Here is a 19,988-nt window from a genome sequence, read left to right as displayed (position 1 = left end):
CGTGCGCGCTGCCCATCCGGGCGCGCAATGCTGAGCATTCCTCCGGGTTGGGAACGGAAAGAGGACGAAGGCGAGCACGTGGGATTCATCCCGCGGTCTGCTGTGAACAAAGAGAGTAGGAACAAGCGCCACTAAAGTCGATGGCACAGAAGCACGAGTGAAGGGGAGAATCGCATCCAAGTGTGTCTAAAGTGGCGTGCTACTTTATCACTCTTGAAAAAAGTCTTAGTGAGATCTCTTCTTGTCCTGTATGCAGGCCCTTCTCCACCAGATTAAGGGTGGATTTGGCACTCCATCCTTAATAATTAACCATCGATTGGGCATCAGATGCCTGCTGTTTGTGTAAAAAAGCAAAACCCAGTTGTACAATAAGATCCCACGGACCTGGATCACCTGGTGATTATGATATTTTAGATGAAAAACATAAGTTAAAGTCCCTTCAATCCCTCCTTTACTACACGTGGCGGGGGGCGGGGGGCGGGATAGCCCCCGATCCGGGGCGGGCAGCAGCATCCCTCCTTACGGGACCACCTCCCACTGGCGGGGGCTCTTTCAGCTTCCGTGCGGTGGCTGCTGGGGAAGCTTCGCGCTTTCAGGTCTCTTGCGACTCTAGTCGACTGAAGTCGCGGGGTTCGGCAAAGCGGGGAGGGGTTTTCCCCTATGGGTAAGAGGGAAGAAGTGAGCAACAGATTAAGTGGGGGATGATTAATGGTAGTTCCGAATTTAGTCTTCTCTTGGTTTTTGGACTTTGGGGAGTTCCCTTTCCGGGTGAAAGATCCAGTACTGTTTTCTTCAGAGAGCAGAGAGGGGTGGCAAAGGGTTAGGGTTAGGGCTGAGCGAAGGTGGGCACGCATGCCTGCCCCCACCTCGGCACTTACTGGCCACACTAGTAATCAGGGGACTTCCCGAGCTTGTAAAGAGCTAGGGAAAGCGGAGATCCTTTGGCATAAGGTGCGTTAAAGAGAGAAGGCAAGCTTTCGTATAGGTTAGAGGCTGGTTAGACACGCACACGAGATATACGCATTCAGGGTCAAAATGCCATCCACCCCCCCCCCCCCCCCCCCCCCCCCCCCCGTGCCCCAAATCCTAAACATACAGAGGTGCACATCATATTCCAAAGATACAAAGCCCTCTTCACCTGCGCGCACGCACACGCAGTTGCCTGCCTGTATACAGCATCTCAGCAAAATACATTTGCCATCATAATAAACGTTAGGCCGGCGGACCTGGATGTTATCACAATCGCACAGCATCGTGTGCACGTGTAAAAACAGAACTTAAGTCTATGCATACCCCCCCCCCCCCACAACCCCGCATGCGGTAGGAGCAGGCACCCACTGCGCATGCTTTAACTGCACAGAAAACTGTGTTCGAATTACAGACGGAGGGCAGAAAAGGCCCCTTCGCTACTGTGCAGATCCCAGGATTACGCTACGATCAAGATTTGGGTTTGCGGGCTTAATGAAAGATGCTCTTCCTTTGCCCACTTAATTTGAGCACTGACCGGTAAAGAGAGAAATGTTCCTCGCAAATGAACACGCTCTTGCTGTAAACATCTAACAATGACTTCCACAGGTGAAGGTGCCTTCACGATTCTAACATAGCAAGCAGGCATGCTAATTCTTGGGAGCTGCATTCACACCTCCAGCTGACAGCCCACATTCGTAGGAGAGTGACTGGCCCAAAGAATCCAGCGGAGGAATGGACACAGGCAATGGCCCAGCGAGGCTGGAAAGGGGCAAGGCTAGGCCCTCAAAATCACCCAGCCCACAGGACAGAACAAGCAGCCTTCCCCACCCAAAAAATCAAGCAAGGCGCACACCGTGGGGGACGTTCATCCACATGCGTCTGAAGTCCCGCTTTCTGTGTGTCTTTAAAGGTCTTCTAAGAGCAGCCCTATCTGGAACGAGAGATGTCTGGATCAGACACACTTATGGGGCGCGGGGGGGGGGGGCAAACCTCAGGTAGAAAGATTCGAGCGGTGCAGCAGCAAGGGCGAAGGACTTGTGGGCAGGAGGCCAGCTGAAGCAGGGGAATCGGAAGCAACAGAGATCCTGCGGGCCACGGAACCTTGTCTCAGTCAGTGCCCACGAGGAGCAAGGTCGTGGGGCAGATGCCCCCCTAGAGGAACGGGGCTGCAGCCCTGGGGCGCGGCGCCTAGCGCTGCCGGTGCGACTAGGAGCGGCGGGGCTGCGGCGCGCGTGGTGCGCACATTGCCCCGTGCGCGCGCGGGCGCGCGCCCATCCACCCTCCCCGCAGAGCGCAGGCGCGTCCTGCGCAGCGTCCCTGCCCCACTCCGGGCCAGAACTGCCCCTGGCCCGAACGGGGCCGGGGCCGGGCTCGGGAAGGACCCTTCGCCGGCACGCTGCGCTCCCCGCGGCGGGCGGCGGGGACTGTTACGCAGGCCGGGCAGGGCCACGCGAGGTGCCAGCGTCAGCCGCGGACCCGGCCGTGCCCTGCGCCCGCGAACGGCCTCTCCGCCGCCGATCCCGGCCCGTGCAGCCGCCTGCCCTACCCTGCCCTGCCCCCCCGGCCCCCGGCTGTAAGGTCGGGGCAGCGAAGGTGCTGGGGGCGCTGAGCGCGGATGAAAGCGCCTCCCTGCCTCGGTCCTTTCCTGTCTGCTTTCAGGGCCTTCTCCCCCACCCGCCGCTTCGGCACTGGAATGACGGAATCCCCAGTCTGTTGCCTCCTGTTTAATGCCGTTGCCTGGACCACCGTGGCTCGGTGCCAAGTCCGAGGGAGTTTTCGAGGGAGGAGGAGGAGGAGAAGGTGGCGGCGGCGGCGGCAGGAGCAGCAGCGGCAGCGGCGGCAGCCAGCTAACCTTGGCCGCCGGAGCTACGGCGCGCAGCTGGCCCCCCTCGCCAGATGTTCCTGCCTGCTCGCTGGGCCCAGGCGGCCCCCCGCTCCGGCTCCATTCACTGCGGCCGCCAGCAGCTAAAGGGACCCCTCTCCTCCTCTCCCTCCCGCCTGCTCTCCCTCCCGCCTGCTCCTGAAGTTTGTTTACAGGCGCTGCTACCAGGAGAGACTGCGAACCGAACTTTATTTTAGGGATCGGTGATGACTAACAAAGTTACAAGGCGGTTTAGTACAGAAAACAACCCTATTTTTAGTCGGGCTGTTGTTTCAGTGGCTCGACTGTATAGCACATTCACCCCTACGCCGGTGCCAGATGCCAGCGACTCCTGGCAGCAAGCTCGACCCGAAACAACAACGCGTTTGGCCTGTCCAAGTTTTGCGCAAGCAGGCATGGAGTCGGTAGAACAGCAGCAGCAGCAGCAACAGGAATACGAGCACAAGTGCCAAATCGATGGGCTTGTTGTGGATACAATCGGTTTTAATTTAATCTCGAGTTTCCAGGACACAAACCCACGCGGTTTCCAGCTTCCAGTGGCCAAAGGCAACCCTCAGGATATTTCCTGCACTTGCGGTGATCTCTCCCACCGAGGCAGCCAGACCCCGATTCTCTCCTCTTTGTTCACTGCTTTGCATGTATCCAGGATCTGGGCTACAATCCAACACCAGTCCTACTTAAGAGTAGCCTTTTCCAAACGAGTGGGGCCTTGGACTAACCTGGTCTAGTTTAAATAGGACTCACGCTGAATTTTACCCTTGTCCTTTCCTTTCCAATGTAAAGCTTTTGACCTGGAGATGGGAGAACGAAGTGGCTTTGTGTGTAAGAAAAGGGGGAAAATGTGGCCTCTTCCTCACGAGTACAGCACTGCCTTGGAGAATGCTACCTGCTACCTCTTGTGGTCAAAAGATGAGGGGTATTAATCAAGGCAGGAGCTGACAATGTTTTGGCCCAGATCCCAAAACCCCAAAACCCAGGCAGCAGTGTCTCCTGCGTGGTTTTGGGCTTGTGTTTCACCAGAAGCAGTTTGCCACGCCTCTTGGCAAGGTGCTCTGGAAAACCAGGAGAGTTCAAAGGGAGAAAAAACAGTACATCCCAGTGGGTGTGTACCTTGTGTGTGCCACCTGAATAGAAGATGCAGTGTAGGACAGTCATGCAAAGGCACAATCCTTGCGAGTTCAGGCAGTAGAAACATCTTACAACTCCCAGCATTCTGGGATGCAACTCAAGCACTGGGAGTTGTGTGAGTGTGTGTGTGTGTGTTGTGGGGGGGGGGTTCTTGCTAAACATACATATTTTTGTACCTTAAGTGAGTATAAGCTAGCATCAACTGTTAACCTCACCTTTATCCACCATATGGGAATAGGATGGAATGCCTAAAGGGTGTGTGAATGACATGAATGCACACCATTGATCATTGTTATTGTCAAGTACAACAGTACCAAAAGTAAATAAAAAGCAACCACAACAACAAAACATCAACAGAAGTGGGTGGGAGACCATGGGCAAAAGAGAAATGTTTGAAATGCATTATAAGCTGCCTCAAGAACTTTGGTTAGCACATAGTGGATAAATGCAGTGAACAAATTAATATGCTGACTCGCCTTACAGAAATGTCAGACTTCAGACTTTTAATAAAATGCTAAATATAGTATTCTTCAGGAAGATATGAAAAAAAATCTTTTGAATGAAGTGAGAGTTAGGAAATCTGCATTTCAGAAGAACAAATTTTATTCATTTCATTTCATTATTTCATTTCTATATCACCCAGTAGTTAAAGCTCTCCAGGCAGTTTATAACAATTCCTAAATAAATGGACCACAAATACAGTACAGGTAAGCTCTATTGTTTCTGAGGCACAAATTGAAAAATATTTAACAGCTAAACACAATTTTAGTACAAACCAGACCTGTTAATAACAGCTAATATAAATGTCCCACCATGGCATGAAATACCTCTGAATGCCATTAAATGCCTAGGAGGAGAGGGCAGTGGTAACCCATTCACAGCCAATTCATAACTTGTTTCTAGGTGAGGGATATATCAGGTCCATGTTGAAACTTCTCCACATCCATGACTGGGGAAGAGGGGGAGTGTGTTTTATTGTTGCATTGTTCGTTATAGCATTTTTTATTTTTATTTGGTAATATTTTGTGTTCTTGATTTCCTGTAAGCAAACTTTTCTGGCCTGGATCCATACCTTATCATATTTAGGGTAGACTGAAACCAAGATAGACCTTCAGGGACTCATGGGGAAGTGGAGATAACAGCCTGTACTTTTCTCTGTGGCTCCAAGGGTAGAATCCTCTGTGCAAACAGGTATCATAACATTAAAATAACTAGCTGCAGTATTACAAAGTATACCACTAAAACAGAATGTGTGCTTTAAAATGATTTCAAATGAGCAAAACGATAGACCATATTGAATTAACGTGATGGTGGAAGGTTAGTGATATACCACTTGGTTGCTTCACCTTGCAACACATTCACTGCCAATGCTTTGCTGGTCCTTATATTTTATACCATTGCTCATTGCACTGCATATTTTCTACACAGTAATCCAGCTAAAGTGGAGGAAAGAATTAGCCACTTTGTGTATGAGTCTTGCATACATTTTCATAAAAAGAAATAGCTTCTTTGCAATATCTCTGTCTTTGTTCAAAATGTATTTTATACCAGTATTATCTAATGCTCTTATTAGCTCCCTGCTTTTTACTTCCGATGTACTTTTGGTTTGTACTTCTGTAAGCCCATTTTTTCATATCTCTTTTGTTTCAATTTACATTGCGGATTCCTCCCTGAAGTGCCTTACTGGGTTTCTCTAGAAAAGGCATTTGTTATACTCTCGTGATTCCTCACTCATGATGGTTTGTGAGTATTTCAATACAATGCCCTCATCCCCCAGGGCTTCTCCCATTCTTTGCAACTATTTCCGTGGCATTTTTAAGATAGAAAAAAGCATGGTATTGTTTAGAAATGGTGGAATGAACAAGACTGTGACCTTTGTATATTCAACACAATTCTGCTATATTGCTGTGCCAGCTTGTAGTTGTGTAATGGACTGTATAGAACTGCAGAAAAAGAATTCTCCAGGGATGGGCACACATGTAAATCTCAATTCCACAAAGGACAGGTACAGCAGGCTATCAACTTTGGTTAGATCTGCAGAATATGTGTTACTGTGATATTGCAATATGGGTAACATTTCAGGGTGGGGGGTTCCTTGTTTTTCTTTCAATAATCACCTTGTTTCTGCTGTTTAGCCATGCTGGAATCTTTCTGGATTCATGTGTGCCTTTTTCAGAATGAATTTTTCCTAGTCTCTATGATTGTGGTTTTAAATAGAGTCGAGCTTTCCTTGGGGGAGCTGACACTCCTAGCTATATCTTTTTGCTTCCTTTTATGGAATCTTATTCCTTAGAAATTTGCTCTTTTCAAATTCAAGGTGACTGCTTTAAGCAAAATTCCAAAGTTTAATGTGATAGATCTGTGCACACCATTTCCAAACTATTTAAAGATTCTTGAACACCTAACCTGGAAAGTAGGGCTTACAGAATATAGGACTTATTCTGACTAAACATGATGGAACTGTCCCTATTCCCAGAAATATTTAATATATCAAAAGTTCACTGCCTATAAAGATATCTCAACCTTGCATTTACCTAGAGTATTTGAAGGTAATTAATGTGTGATTTTTATTAGCACACTGTTCTTCTATTTTCTACTTTATCTTAATTCCTTTTTGTATCAGAAAACTGCCATCACAGAGTTGAGTACAGATTCAAACCATAATTTCAGACAGACTCACTGAAATCAATGGGAAGTTAGTCAGGACTGATTTAAGTCCCATTGATGTTAAGTCCCATTGATGCTCTAAGCACGGTCAAGCTTGAATCTTACCCATAGGTTTTGCTGGGAGCACATCTGTCAATTGCCAGCTCATATTACCCATTTAGCCTGAAATTTCTATCCAACATGATTCTGTAGACATTTATTACCATATTGCCTCAATACTCGTTTTTGCCTTGCCTTGCCTCCTCTTTTTTTTTTTTTAAACATGTAATGTTAAACTACTAGCAGTATAATTTATTCTGCCAATGGGACATTCAAGGGTCTCATTTTGATAGACTCCTGGTTTAGTCTTTTTTTCTAACAGTTCGTATTTGTATTTTGGTTGAAAACCAAAGAAGAACTAAAGAACAATCACACAAGACACCCCCTGCTTGCAATCCTCTTTTCCATTTTCCTTTAAAAAAATCCAGGCCATCACCTTATTCGCTCATCTTGACTTCAGAGCTTCTGTTGTTAGCATATAAATAGTAACATTTCTCTTTTTCCGTTGTATAGTGTCTTTTCCAGATTCTTCCACCATTCTCCTGTATTCTCCTTTTAATCAGTCTCAGCTATATTGTTTCACTTCTGTATCTTAGTGCCAGCCTCTATCTTGTTTCCATTTTGAGGTCAAGCACAAAAAAGTGACTCTCCATCCAGAGAGCTGGCAAGACGAGGGCTGGGCGGTGGTGAAGTTTCAGCTCTTTAGGCTTGACACAGATTCCTGGTCTGGCTGAGAGGATATCCATGAAAATAATGTCATCTCTCCCCACCCACACAGGCTTATTTCTAGGCTAAGGAACTGAGGAAGGAAGCCTGAGCCTCTGGCAGGAGTAGAGGTAAGCTTTGACAAGCCCAAACCCTTGGGAGAACGTGTAAAGTACAGCTTCTGTTTGGCCTCTCTTGGGGCCAACTGGACTGGACGTCAATCGTGTGGTCATGTTACTGTTAACACAGGGCAATTATAATGTTTGAGAACAACTAGTGCAAGCACTCTTTCTCACTTTTTAATTAGTGGGAAGCAGGTAATAATGAAAGAGTAGGTCAATAGGTGACTACAGCATGTAGAAGCATAGCTGAAGTCTACTGCCTTGGTGTCCTTTGGACATCGTTCATGATATCTTGGGCTGATGGAGCTGAATTCAAAGTACCTACAAGACACTGTGTTGCCAGCCTCCCAGGGACGGCCCCAGGAATTTTCTGTCTGAAGCAAAGAACAAGGTGTGTCCCCTCCCTGGCCCATGTGGATAAGATGACAGAATCAACACTTGACTCTCTAACACCAATGTCGGGATCACATCCTTCATCACGGTTGCATTTAAGGGCATCCAAGGCAGCTTATTCCTGGGGTACCGCTGTGTTCTCCAACAGGGTTACAAGTCAGAGTTCAGAAGAACAGCTGGCTGAGATGCTGCCTCTGCTGTCCCATGGCATCTGCCACACAAGGCAGTTATCATTCTGCCTAATGGTAGAACCAGCCATGCTGCCATTGGAACAGAATCGAAGCTGGAGGTAGATCTCTTCAAAGCATGTCCCTCTTCCCAGAAGGCCCTTCAACCCAAAATCTCCCAGAAGGCCCTTTAATGCAAAATCTTTAACAATTAAAACCTGATAGGAGCATAGAAAGGCAGTGCCAAAACTCATGGGGGAAGGTCAGATCGGGGTGTGATCTTTGTGTGTTTAAGCTTGGCTGACTAGACTATGCTGGAAGTTGTAGGGCCTTTTTCTGCCTGGAAAGGCACAAGATTTTATCCTAAAAGATACTGAGCCAAGGTGCCAGGCTTGCCCAGCTGGGGACAGAGGTCTGCCAGGAACAGATCACAGCCAGAAGGCTCTCTGCCTTCTCATATGCATCTGGACAGCCCAGAAACAGGGTCTGGAGAGGACAGCCACTTTTTCATGGTTGCTAAGCTGACATTTCTGCCCTGCTTGTCTAGTCCAAGAACAGTCCTCAGAGGAGCTGGAGGTATGATTGGAGGCCACAACCTTCACAGCAATCTCCTGTAGCCGAGTCTTCAGAATGGCACAGACAACCTTGAAAATGAAGCTTACGTATTTATATCCGGTTGCCAGAAGCAGGGCAGGCAACAATAATTCAGCATTTACATTTGATCTTAAAATACTGTACCTTTTTGACTTATTCTTCTAAAAGTTTCTCTCATGAATTAAAGTTCCAGATTTAACCATCTCCAGCAAAAGCCCTCAGGGAAATATCCATGAACTTTCAGGTAGACTCACTGATCCGGAAAGGATGGGCTACTCACTAAAGGTAGCGTAGCATCGGTTCCACACAAGAGAAGCTTGGTCCATGCTTAAGAAGCAGCTTCTTTGTTTGTATCATTGTACATAATTGTAGCCCCTTTTCCTTTCACAGTTATCCCTTCTCTTTTTATCATTGCTCACTCCTATTCCCCCATCAGACTATTCACTCCCCCTCACCTTTTCATTAACTTTCCATTTAAATGTGCTATCAGTTTTCCTTTAATACATAACCTTCCATTGTGTAATACTGAATTCCAGCACACTGGCCCATTTCCCTTGTGCATACAAATCCTTTCACAGTCTGGAGCATTCCTGAAATTTATCAACCATCCCGTCCTACTATGATGTCATCGGTGTGTCTGGACCAGCAATTCAGTTTATACCTTTTAAACAGGGCAAGTCTCCGCATTCTGCCTTGGGGGATCCCCCCTCCCCATGTGCCGGATCATTGTGTCTTAATGGTTCTGGAGGGCCTGATGCTCAGCCTTCCAAGCTGAACCAGCCCACCACTAAGGTAGCCACATGCCTTCTTTTACGGGGGACAGTTCTCTGAATGTGCTGTCCTGTCCCAGTCCTGTTTGAGTGTAGAGAAGCATCAAAGGGAAGAGCTGGGTCTTGAAGCTGCCCCTCGACAGCAGGCTGAGCAAGGACTGGCTACAATATTCCACATTATTTCTCTTTAGATTATAATCATGATTTCTACATTTGCATCTATGCATAGAAATTAGTATATGCATCGGTATATCCTTTGTCAGATGTGAGATGTCTGAGACCCAGTGTCAGGTAGTGGTTAAGAGCACAGGACTGGGACTCAGGCAATCTGGCTTTTAGTCCCCACTTGAGCATGGAGCCAGCTGGGGGACTTTGGGCCAATCACAGACTCTCATCCCAACTTACCTAACAGGGTTGTTGTTGTGGGGATTAGATTGACAGCAGCAAGAAGAGAATGATGTAAGCCACTTTGAGTTCTTTTAAAAAAGAAAATGGTGGGATATAAATCTAATAAATAAATAAATAGTTCTCATATTCATTAAACATTTAACTTTCTGGGAAATATATAACTGGCCACTCCACATATGGATGGCATGACTCACCAAATCCTTTCAAAGTCTGGGGATTCAGAGGCCTTGGTGGGCCACTTACATGGACTCGTAAGGCTGGGACTACATCATGGAGAAGTGTGGTCATGTTTGTTTGTTTGTTTATTAAAAGCTTTTGTATGCTGTCCTATTATACAAGATCTCAGGACAGCTTACAATATTTAAAAGGACAATTAAAACAACAATTTCAATAATATAACAGAACAAAACAATAAACCAAACAGAGTGACTAAACTTAAAAACTATTAGAGTTTAAAATACTGTTTAAATAAAAAGGTTTTGACCTGGAGTCAAAAAGAGTATAAACTTGGTGCCAGGCATACCTCTGTGGGGAGCACATTCCAGAGTCTGGGCGCCACAGCAGAGAAGGCCCTACTCCGAGTTGATTTATTTATTTATTTTTCGATTTATATCCTGCCTTTTTCCTACAAAGGGCTCAAGGCAGCTTACATCATTCTCCTCCTCCATCTTATCCCCACAACAACAACCCTGTGAGGTAGGTTGGGCTGAGAGTGTGTGACTGGCCCAAAGTCACCCAGTTGGCTCCATGGCTGAGCGGGGACTAGAACCCAGATTGCCTGAGTCCCAGTCCCACCCTCTTAACAACTACACCACACTGGCTTGATGACCTTTTTACCTCTCTTGTTGGGTAGGACTATATCATTCTAGTGCTGGAAACCAACCCACCGACCAACCAACTTGTTTCTTTGACATGTTGAGCATTTGGCCCTAATTACATGGTATTATGTAACTTTCCTAATTCAAGGAGGGCCTTTCAGTGATGGACATGGACAACAGGGCTGAGATGTTATCCTGGACTGCGTCTTAGAGGAAGGTTGTCATTTATTGTTCAGAAACAGGAAAAAGAGGGCTGGCTGGAGTGGCACAGAAAGGGCAAAGTGACTATCAGTGAGTGCTTTCTCCATGTGCTAGAATTCTGAAACAATAATGCTTTTCATAGTAATGCTTCTATCCTATGCATTGATGTAAATATTTTTTGGAAATTAGGTCCTTCTTAATTTCCAAGAAGTCTTCTCCAGTGTATCCTACAGCCCCTGGGATGACTTCTTATGGGCCTTAGGAATGTAGCTGGTTGGTATTATTTTTGAGTTATTGATGGAGTTTTCTTTCAAGTCAACCAACTTAACGCTGGGCAGTACATCATTTTAATTTCTAGTTTATGATGCATACTAATTTGCATGTGAAAAGGGACTTTCCTTCAGATAACCGCATGACTCCAGCAACTAGGCTGGGGAAGCCAGTCACCAAAGACCACTGCATGCATGCTCGCGTGCGCGCGCACGCACACACACACACACAGACTCTCTCTCTCACACACACATATGCAAACACACACCTGTCACCTGAGATCCTTTTTCAACTGAGAGGCCCTTCAGTGACCTACAGCAACCATGCTCAAAATCACACAGAGATGATTTTATCTGCTCATGAGCAGAACTGAAGTGCAGGTGTGGTATTCCAAGTGTTCAATATGTAAGCTACTTATTCCAAAGACATAGGATGGATGAGAGTGTCTCCCATAGGGAATCTGCAGCTCTGGAAATGACCCTGCACAGTAAGATATCTGGAGGAAAACGTTCTGAAGTCCTCAGTGTTTTGGCAGATACTTGAGAAAAAACACCAGCACTAGGCTTGGTCAGGGTAATCCTACTTGTCCTCCAGGAGAGCTCTGGCACTGGAGTTTCTTGCATTGGCAAGCACTTTCAGCATGAGGCCAGTAGGGTGGGAGACCCCCTCCCCCTTTATGTTTTCCCATACTGGAGTTTTGACTAGGGCATACCCAGGAACTCCCCACAGATCTGATCTTTTTCCCCTTTCCAAGGTTGCTGCTCAGGCCCTGGAGAGATAAGGGCTGTAAGGTTTTTGCTGGGCTGGGAGCAGCATTGCAAGACTGAAGCACATGCCAAGCTGCTTGGAGGGAGGTTCAGTCTCTCCTGTAGCCCCTGAGATGTCTTCCTATGGCTAAAGGACCGTAGCTGGTTGGTATTCTTTTTTGAGATGTACCTATTGTCCCAAATCAACAATAGGAACTACATCACCAAACAAGGGGATAAAAGAGTCAGTAAATGTGCATGAAATGTGCCAATGCTGCTTGATATACATAGATGCATATATTCAGAAATAATATTACTGAAATAGGAAAAAATATATTTCATCATAGTGGGGAAGACTGTGACAGGTGAGCTTTGCACCTGCAAAAAGGGCTGTTGATGGGCAGATCTAAGACTTTCATCTCTTTGATTATTGTTCCTGTTCTTAAAACTTGACAGTTCATCCCTCAAAGGGGTATCTTCAAATAGAAACTCCCCTTCAAATGGAGCTGTTCCCAGTAAGTAGGGCAAACAACCTCCTTAAGACAGACAAGAGTAACCAGTACAGGACATTCTGTGTCTAGCTAGTGTATACATAGGAAATTAAGTAAAGAAATGGGAAGACTGATAATGTGATCAGGCCAGGAGTCAGAGGAAAGGCACAGACAGCTAAGGTGCAAAGGAAGGTCAGAGAGAAGATGCAAAAGGCCATCCAGACTGATGGGAGAGACAGAAAAGAGAGGTGAATGGTGCCAGATACAGCACACTAAGTTTTCTAGGTGTCCTACAGCACCACCAAGAAATCTGGTCAGAGAAGGGAACTGCAGGCACTCCAGGGTACCTAGCAGAAACATGTAGGCAGAGTCCTGAGACTGTGGAAAATTAGCTACTTGTGGTAATTGAAGGTGACACGGGTGGAAGATCTTTCACAGAGAACAGCAGTGATGCTCAAAGCAATTCTGGTTAGTACCGCACATAAGGAGCTGGTGCTTAAGCTTCTGCCAAACATTCCTACCATATAAACTCTCAGTGAAACAATCCAAAATGAAATGAGATCAAGTCAGAAGGTGAGTGTCAGGACTGAGAAAGACATTGTTCTTGGGATGCATTCCCAAGGCGTTCTGATAGGAACTCGAAGGAGGAGGAGCTGTAGAAGCTGTTGGAATGTGAGTCAATTCCAGAGTTTGGGATGAGAGAAGGTGGTAATTACAAGGCCAGGTTCCCCAGGTGCTCCAGCAGCCCCTGGGAATAACCAAGGTGTACAGATAGTAGGGAAGGGCTCGGAACCCGATGGTGCCATGTTGGCAAAGGAAGGCAGCCCAGTTGGACGATCAGTGTGTGGAGGGGAGGTATGCTCATTTCCAAAAGGCCCCTCTCAAAAGGATGGGGCCCAGGCATGCTCATAAGGAGAGTTCCTAGAAGTAAGCACTAGATTGGGTTCAACAATCGGCTCTGTGCAGGCTCATGCTGGTCATTTGTGCTCCTCGAAAGTGTTCTGGTCAATAAAGAATGTTTTGCAGGAAAGGTCTGCGGCTTTGAGTGCGCAAAAGGAGGAACTATACCTTATGACAATGACATTCTCACATCAGAGGTCAGTCAGTCAGCTATGTAGAAGAGGAAAGGACAGATATGAATAGTGCTGTTGCTAGTGATACAACAAGATCAAATCTAAACGGAAGCCTAGTGGCCAACATGCACAGAAGCAAAAGAAAAGTCCAGTGCTGCATGACACATACAACTGTAGCATGGGATGAGAGATGTATGAATCCCAGCAAACTGGAAACTGCAAATCAAGAAATGGGATGGCTGAACTTGGAAGTACTTGGAATCAGTGAACTAAAGTAGATTGCAATGAGACATTCGCAGGCAAACAAGCACCTAATGTTTTATTTTGGAGATGACAGACTCAGATGTGCTAATACTCTGGTAAGATGTATCAGAGGGGCTATAATGCAAAGTCTGACCTAATAATATCAATCCAATTTCTCAGAATACCTATCAACATAACCACCATTCCAGTCTATGCTCCAACAACAGATGCTGAAGAAGAGATTGAAAAGTGTTACACTTATCCAAGGGGAAATGGATAGTACACCAAAATAAGACACTCTGATAATCCTAGGTGACTGGAATGCAGAAGTAGTGAAAAGGATAGAATCAAATGTTGCAGGAAAATTTGGCCTACGGGTCAGAACCCAACCGGCATCTATATGATTCTTGTCAACGTTCAAGCAAAACGTATTTTTATTTAATTAATTAGGGCACAAAATGGAAAGCAAAGAATAAGCAATTCAAAATATCCATTTGCAGAGTGGGGCACAATCCATTTAAGCTAGGTGAGGTATTCTTGATAGTAGAAATGTCTGGGGTCATTGCTACCTAAGATAAGGAGAAAGTCAATGTATTTGTTTCTATTTACATCCCACCTTTCATCTAATTCCCAGGCAGGTAACAATGACATTAAACACAAAGAGCACTAAAAACAAAAGGAAAGCTCAAGTCACCGATGAAATGAGCAGAGTCAGAAGAGGAAATGAAGAAAGAGCCAACAAATTCATCCCCATTGCTTGCTGTGCTCCACAAATGGAGCGTCGATGTGGCCATCTTGGACCATCCACTCCCCTTTAGAGGTCCGAGCTAAATCAGGCAGTTCTGCAGCTCTGGCACGAGGTTGTGATGGAGGGAATTACGCGAGATGAGTGCTCGGCTCTGCGCCAGAGGCCTGCCTCTTTAAGGTTTTGTAGTATGTTTTTATTTAAATAAAAAATTTCAACCTAAGGGAGAGGTAGAGCCTGGGAGCAGGACCTGACCCTGAAGACACAAAAGGCTGCACCAGCCCTAGCTTTCTTTAGAGCAAGTGACTCATTTGGAGCTTTCCACGGTGCTGCCTTTTGCCAAGGTCAATGGCACCAAAAAGACAGTTTTGAGTGAAAGGCTGCAGAATTTAAGAAAATGTGATTGGCATGACAAGAGCCAAAAAGCTAAGTAGTCATTCAGAAACAAAAGCATCTTCCCCTGAACTTTTTGCAAGCTTTGATGCAAAGGCTCAGCTGTGCCCATTTACGTTTCTGAGCACCCTGGACTCTTTTGCCATCACGTGGTTTTCTTACCACCTTCTCACCCCAAAGGACAAACTTGCTACCCTGATCTCTTCCCTGACTAGACGGATGAAAAGCTAAGCTTTCTAAATAAATTGAATTGCTCTACTTATACACATTGACCCAGGCACACCAGGGCTGTCTGAACAGCATTATGGGCCCTGGGCAAAGCAGTGTACTGGGACCCCTACGACAACTACAACTACTGTTAATTTTGGAAGTTTTCCAATTTTCCAAGGGTTAACATACACAGATTAGTATGGGGTCCACGGGCAAGTGCCTCTCAGGCCCATGCGTTAAGACGGCCCTGAGGCACACCCACAGTTGTCCATCATGTCCACAATTCTAGGTCTCTGCTTAATTATTTCTATATTTATTGCAATGCATTGATATCTTGTTTTGCCAATGCAAGTGGTGCTCAGTATAGCTATCAACAAAAATATACAAAACATAAAAGCAAAAAAAGAAAATACAAAACATAAAAGCAAAACATCAAAAATCTTCAATAAAATTAAGAAAGGAACAACACCTACTACTCTCTGCCTTTTGGTCGAAGGGCATCAAAGAAGGAGTTTACTCGGCCACTCGTAGAAGGCAGTTCTAGAATTGGACAACACCTCCCAAGAGGGCTCTGTGTTTTGTTCTTGCCTTAGATGATGGAAAGAGAAATTCAAAAGAGGATGTTTGAATCCAGGCTGGTTTGTGTGGGTGAACATACAAATTTTCAGAGAGCCTGTTTCTAAATTAGGTAATTTCTATTTATTTTGAAGAATATAATTCTAGGTGGATTTAACAACATGATACTTTACTTTGAAAGAAGCTTCAGTGTGATGAATATGGCTTACTTCTAGGTAAACGTGTATACAATAATGGATCTTGTTGAAAGGAACCATCAAAAAGATTGGCAATATCGGATAAGAGCCTGTTTTTAAATCATTTATTGGCATACAGCGCCCTCTTCTGGAGTACAGCGAGAAAGCACACGTGGAAAATACAAACGGAAAACTAGTGTGACTAATAAGCAAAATACATCGTAGGTTAAGAGCTACTTCACATATATAAAGATAAGGCTGAAAAATACCCATAGAAACCCTCTTTCCCCATGTCTGGAAACCATTCTGCTATATGTACCTAACTGGAAACCACTGCATAGTTTCCAAACAAGACCAGCCGTCTCATGAGGCAGCTGCCCAGGCAGTTGATTTTGGATGTCATGAAAGGGCAGCAAAGGGTTTGCTAGTTGACTGGACTGAGCAGGGGGTCATTTGTTGGTGGTTCCAGGCTGGCCTGTTTCCAAGCCACTTGTACATGCAGTAAAGAAGAACACTTCGGAGTTTCATACATGTCACTTTGATATGCACACTTTCCCTGTGCTGTTTTATCTTTAGAGAATTAATATCCTCCAGGAAGCAGTATTGAGTGCTATTGGTAAAGTCACTCTATTTTTCTCTTTTTCCTAAATTGTCCTTGTTAGCTATTACTGAGTAGCCTGGAAGCAAACAGCAAATATTTTAACCATTCTGTGTGTGAACCTTCAGTGTAATATGCTAGATTAAACAAACAAAAAACAACCCACACAGGTGAAGCAACGTCTTTTATCGAAGCAATGTCTGATCTTGGCAAAGATGAAAACTGCATGGTGCAGCATTTTGATGCATCATTAATTTATTCTTCTATTCTAGACACGACAAAGCTGATTACGGAAGCAAAGAATTCTGTATATTCAGATCAGTGGTAGCCAAGCCAAAAAAATAAAGCTATGCTGATGTTTTCATTCTGTACATATGAAGGAGTGTAATGCAGCTTTCCCCAATCAGGTGTCCTTCAAATAATCCTGGAACATCAACCATTTTAGCAGAGCCTGATGGACACTGTAGTCTAAAACATCTGTGAGCAGCACATTGGGGGAAGTGGAACTTGGGAATACAGAACTTCTATTTGGTTATTCGGATGCACATGTTTAGGTCTGGCAGTGGAATTGCTGAATTGCTCTCAAGATGCTTGTGGAAACAACAGAAAGGATGCTTATTTTGCTGCCACACAGAAACTATACTGGCTTTCTCCAACCCTGTTTCACCAGCTCCTATCACCATGAATCACAATGGGTGGTGTGACGGGAATTATAGTCCAACACATGTTGGCAAACCCCAGAGCCTCCTGACCCTGACCCTGTATCTATCCAATTTCATCCTTACTGAAAGCTGTTCCATCCAGAGCATTTTGGCTACAGGGTGATATAAAAATGATGTTGATGTTGACAACGACGACGATGACACTGTTCACTGCCCTCTACAAGAAAATGTGCAGCGCCACAGCCTCAAACTGGACATATGGGAATCTGCTGCATTTTTCCTCCACTCTCTTTGCTTCTGAACTACTTCCTACAGGGGTGCCTGAGCCATGTTACTCCACTGCCAGGCAGCTTGAGAAAGTGATCCAACCATGAGGAAAGCACCAAGCTATGGGTCTTACCCACTGAACTGGCACCTCTGGGTAGGTGCTGATTCTGTGTGAAAGGCCATTTGTGCAGGATTGTCCTTCTACCCATGTTGGTGGATCATCTAAACAATTTCTTAGCTGCAGGGGAGCTGCCTGCATGGAAAATGCAACCAGTTTGCTATCAGAACCGGCCCTGTCATTAGGCAGTGGGAGCGTTACCTTAGGCAGCAGCTGCAAGGCGTTGCGGGACATGGCCGCATGCTCTTGACCTGGTCTTTGTCCCCTTCTGCCCTCAGGTGTGGCAGGGACTGGAGAAAGAGAAAACTACCAGTCCAGTTAAAGTTTTGATCTTGGAATGGGAGGGGATGCTATTTTGTTCTTTGACTTGGACAACAAAATGCCTTGGAGCAGCCTGGATGGTTAGGGCAACAGTTAAAGAGCTGCCAGTCACCCCAAGCTAGGAGACTGTCAAGAACAAGATCCTGAAATTTTTAGAAAAGACAGGAGATATTGGAATGAAGAAGGAAGGCTGGAATATCACCAACAGCAGAAAGATGGGCTGTCACGCAGTTCATGCCTATTGATTTACAACTCCTTGCATTGGTCTTGCATTTGTGAGGGGACTACTGGGTGCTGATTCCACAGATGGAAAGCTCCTCTCTTTGTCTTTCCACACACGCTCAGGAGCAATGCTTTCCAGGGAGCTGGTTGCACCATCACCCAGCACAATCAAGAGTAAAAAGAGCAAGAGATGCACAAGCGTCAGGGCACTGGGTCTGTTGCCTCCAGTGTGGGGCCATGCTGCTTTCAAATGGAGGCATTTCCCGGGTTAGGCCTGCTCCCTAAGCCCCTTTCCTAAACATAAAATCTCAAGGCATCAGCTGCAGTGGCTTTGCTGCTCCCCCCAGCTGTTGCTCACTTGCCCGTGCCGCATGATGTCCCGGTGACTCTGTTCCCTGTGGAAATTGCTTGCTGTTCCTCCTTTAAAAAAAGCTTCCTGTGGCTGATTCTGGTTCTCCTGAGGCTGAGACTTCGCTTGAGTCAAAGCATGTACAAGATCAGCAGGCCATCCTGTCAAGGAGAAGAGAGCCAAACGGATGACTCAGAGGCCGGGAAAGCAGGGAAAGAGGAAGTGGCTTCTTGCTTTGAGTCAAGGGGCCAAATCGCCCCCTGGGAAAGATGTGTGCCCATTCGTGCCTGTTATCCAGCGGTGCTTTATGCTTCTAGCAGGCTGTTATGGCTCTTTGGCTGCTTTGCAAATCTGGGCTGCCCCAGGGGATAGAAAAAGAAGCAAGTCATCTGAGGGCAGGGCAGGTGTGAGGTACGCTGTTGGACTACACATCCCTGCAGCCCCAGCCAGGCTTGGCAATGGTGAAGGCCGGGGATGATGGATGCAGTCTGGCAGCATGCAGGGGCAGCACACTCCCCAACACTGCCCCAGGAGCATGATTTAGGGTGGTGACCCTCAAGCTCCCCACATAAAACCAAAGCATCCGGGGGCGTCATGTTGGGGAAATCTGACTTATGTGACACCTCAGGGAAAGGATCGGCAGTTTCCTTGCCTGGTCATAATTAAACTGCCAACAAATAGGTGGCTCATCTCTCATATCTAATGCCAGCTGCTTTTCAACAAATCTTCTTGTTGTTGTTTAGATCCTGCCTTTCTTTCTTCCCCTGAAGACGTCTGCGGCTTATTGTGCTCATGTGTCTTAATGGCAGAATGAGTTAGCTCTGTGTCAAGAAGAGGAACGCTTGCGCTACTGAGCAGTAGGTCAGTGACCACAGCTGTACTGTGCTACCGCTGAGGTATAGCTTCTTTCCAAGCTCTTCTGCCATTTCGAAGTAATTGCTTTTGGACAGATGGAAGGTGAACAGGGGGCTTCTGTTACCGTTTGCCTCTCCTCCCAACTCCTTGACCAAAAGTAGAAAATAAAAAGGCATTTTGAGACAAGTTTGGCTAGATTCTCTCCACATGGCAATCTCTCTCTGTCTGGGCTGCAGAATTCAAGCAGCTGAATTGACTCCTCCACAAAAACAGCAGTCCTGCTCTTTCCTAAGTTGGAGGCTGAGATCCTTCCAGCTCTGGGGATGGGTTGTGAATGCCTTTTCTCCTCACCTCTGCTGCTTCCCACATCATCGCACAATGGGAATTGAACTGTCCTCTAGCAAAGTTTTGGTCATGACGGCAGTAATTTTTGCCGGATAAGGTAAAAGCTTCATTTGTCACACCTGTGAGTGCTGGAGATCTGAACATCTGGATCCCCTTCCGTTCAGCCAGCCCAGCAGAAGCCTGTACGGTGCTGAAGGGTGAAAAAGCAAATCTGCATTTGGCTAAGTGCTGTGATATTGCGCCCAACACAGAGCATAGCTAAGCCGTTTGCCCCTTCCCCTTAGCAAGTGCTGCAGGACGCCATTCTTGTGGGAAGACGTGCAATAAATACCATGACTTCCTATGGGGACACCATTGCGGAAGAGAACGTGCTGTGTGGGCTTGGTGCACTGCAGCCGTGAATGCGCTTCGTCAGCAGCTGTCCTGGCAAATAAGGGTTCAGGACGGGCTCTCTCATTTGTGCGC

The sequence above is a fragment of the Varanus komodoensis genome, unplaced genomic scaffold, assembly GCF_004798865.1.
Source record: "Varanus komodoensis strain SLA01 unplaced genomic scaffold, ASM479886v1 scaffold17, whole genome shotgun sequence".
Classification (NCBI taxonomy): domain Eukaryota; kingdom Metazoa; phylum Chordata; class Lepidosauria; order Squamata; family Varanidae; genus Varanus; species Varanus komodoensis.
Note: the sequence above shows the minus strand (reverse complement) of the source record.